Below are 3,176 nucleotides of genomic sequence, written 5' to 3' on the forward strand. Positions count from 1 at the left end.
CTGGGCTAAACTCGGGGACTGGAGCCTTCTCTGGGCTAAACTCGGGGACTGGAGCCCTCACTAGGCTAAACCCGGGGACTTGAGCCCTCTCTGGGCTAAACTTGGGGACAGGAGCCCTCTCTGGGCTAAACTCGGGGACAGGAGCCCTCACTGGGCTAAACTCTGGGACAGGAGCCCTCACTGGGCTAAACTCGGGGAAAGGAGCCCTCACTGGGCTAAACCCTGGGACTTGAGCCCTCTCTGGGCTAAACTCGGGGACAGGAGCCCTCTATGGGCTAAACTCGGGGACAGGAGCCCTCTGTGGGCTCAACTCTGGGGCTGGAGCCAACACTGGAGCGAGCTCTGGAGGGGTGCACTCGGGCCATCCATTTCTCCTCTTACTCCTCTTCTGATTACGAGTGAATTGGGCGGCCGGCGGGCTTGTCGTTGTGGCGGCCAGCGGGCTTGGGTCAATGGTGGCCTGTGGGCTTGAGACGGGGCACCGCTTACTGTCTTGGTCTGGTATTCTGTCACGATTCGCCTACTGTGACAGAGACGAGGAGACAAAGGAGCGTGGAGACGAAGGGCACTTATCATCAAACAGTGTTTATTAATCCAAACATCGAACTTACAAGCAGGAACTCACACGTAGGTTGAGGGGTTGACGTACACATAAACAACACATGGAGCACGTGGGGGAAGAAAACACACACAGACACGGAAACAGAGTCTGACACTTACAGAGTAAGATTATTTATTATAAACATATCACTGAAAAAGTGTGTTGGATTCGCATGGTTTAATCCTGTACATGAAACATTTAAATAACACAGACATACTTTTTCACATAAATTCAACAACATCGAATTGAGTTATTTGAAAGTGACCAAATTAATTAGGCTAATCTCCAAGTGATTTAGTATGATTCCCTGACAGGATTTAATTAATTCAAGTTTTTCAGCTTAATCAGTATTTTCTGTAGACATAAGCAAATTAAAATAATTAATATAAAATAACTTCAGATAAAACTAAAAACTTTTTGTTAGTCAATGTTTAATTTAGTTTACTTTATAAAAATAAAGACAACTTCAAACGCGTAATATTTGTTGCACTGTAATGTTTACGTTATTTGCTATCTTAGAAACGTAATGTTCAAGTAATGTTATTTTCTTTTAGACAAACTAAACAAAACAGATTTAAAACCGGAAACCATAATTTTCAATATAAAATTGCTCTTTAAATTTAACTTTTTTTGTAAAATGCAAATTAGATTATTTTTTTTTTTAATCTAAGGAGCAAACACTGACTGATGCACTCACAATATTTTAATATCTAATTAGGAGGAGATTGGAAAGAAGAAAGAAAAGAAGAAGAAGAAAAAGGATTCCGAATCCGATTATCCTAATTCCTGGCTGGTTCCCACCATCGCTAAAACCTTCAAAGGTGTGCTTTTAGAAATGGCCCTCTACAAACTGTTACAAGATATTCTGGCATTTGCAAGCCCACAGTTTCTCAAGTAAGTGGCCTTCTGCGTTAATTTCATTTCCAAATTTCTTCTTGTACCACAAGAGGTTTTTGTAGCTGCTGGTTCTCATGGTATATGGTCTGCAAAAAAGACCTCAGTTATTACCCTATTTGTTCTTTACGTGCTGTTTCTGAATCTGCTGGACTTTCTTACCAATGTGAGATGTGGTTTGTCACAGGTTAATGATCTCCTTCACTCAGGACAAAACGAGTCACGCATGGACTGGTTACCTGTACGCCGTGCTGCTTTTGGTGGTGGCTTTTTTTACAGTCAGTTTTTCTACAACAGTATTCCCACCGATGTTTAATCCTGGGTATGAAAGTACACGTAGCTCTCATGGCTGCCGTTTATAAGAAGGTACATCTGCTGTAATGTTAACATTTATTATTGTATATATCATAGCCAATGGACGATGTTGTGAAGACTCATTATCACTGGTTCCTCTCAGGCATTAGTCGTGTCTAACGACTCTAGGAAAGAGTCGACCGCTGGAGAGATAGTCAACCTGATATCAGCGGATGCCCAAAGATTTAACGAAGTCACCAACTTCCTCCATTTGCTGTGGTCGTATCCGTTGCAGATCGCTCTGGCCATCGCCTTCCTCTGGATTGAGCTGGGTCCCTCTGTCCTGGCCGGTCTGTTGGTCATGGTGCTGATGGTGCCCATCAATGGCTGGCTGGCCACCAAATCCAGGGGCTTCCAGGTGACTGGGTTTGCTTCGTATCTGGATATGAAAGAGATATATAACACTGCATCAATATCCACTAAGGGCAACATGTTTCTTTTTAGGTGGAAAACATGAAATTTAAAGACATGCGCATGAAAATTGTGAATGACATATTGAATGGAATAAAAGTAAGTGGTTTGAAAAATGTACAAAAGCTGTCACTGAGGCGGTACCCTTTCAAAAGGTACACATTTGTATCTTATTTACCCCTCAAGGGTGCATTTTAGGTACATATTAGTACCTTCATGGTACATATTAGCAGAGCTGGGTAGTAACTGATTACATGTGATCTGGATTACGTAATCAGATTTTAAAAAATGAAGTACTTGTAAATAGATCAAATTACATTTTTAAATACTCACAATCAGACTACAGTTACTTTTTCATTGATTACATATTATTTAAACAATAGCAATAAATTATTCATAGTTTATTGATTCTGTCAATTTTCCTGTCTAAAATAGCCTATTGCTTATATACACTCAGAAAGTCTTCCAATTTTGTGGAAGACACAGCATTTGACCACTGAAACCATTTCAGGTTTAAGAAGTGTTTAAATATTGCATCAACCACTGATGAACACGTTAATTTTTATTTGAATTATCACTCCCCTTACCAAAGAGTAGTATACTTAAGTAAAGTTCAAGTATATTAGTATCAAGTAATTAGCACAGAATTGGCTGTGCTAATTAGAAGGCGGCCACAGCTGTTTGCACTTTAGTGTTTTAGACTGTGTATTTATCTGATGTCTGTGCGCTGACGCGGAAGTGTCGTATGTGAAGTATGTGAAGACCAACGAGTGTAAAGACCTGCGACTTCACCGAGCAACGAAATCGCCAAGGCACTTAAGTCACTTAAGTATCTTCCCTGTACACACTCTCCTTTTCTGTTCTCTCTTTCCACCTCTATCATGTGTTTCCAAAACATTCCGGTTGTCTCTCAACA

The 3,176-nt window shown here is 40.8% G+C and overlaps 1 pseudogene; it reads left to right on the forward strand.

The window, feature by feature from the left end:
* Positions 1-694: 694 nt before the first annotated feature.
* On the forward strand, positions 695-2,366 carry LOC107687305 (canalicular multispecific organic anion transporter 1-like; annotated as a pseudogene).
* The last annotated feature ends 810 nt before the right edge of the window (positions 2,367-3,176 follow it).

Source organism: Sinocyclocheilus anshuiensis, unplaced genomic scaffold (genome assembly GCF_001515605.1).
Source record: "Sinocyclocheilus anshuiensis isolate Anshui unplaced genomic scaffold, SAMN03320099.WGS_v1.1 scaffold8882, whole genome shotgun sequence".
Classification (NCBI taxonomy): Eukaryota; Metazoa; Chordata; class Actinopteri; order Cypriniformes; family Cyprinidae; genus Sinocyclocheilus; species Sinocyclocheilus anshuiensis.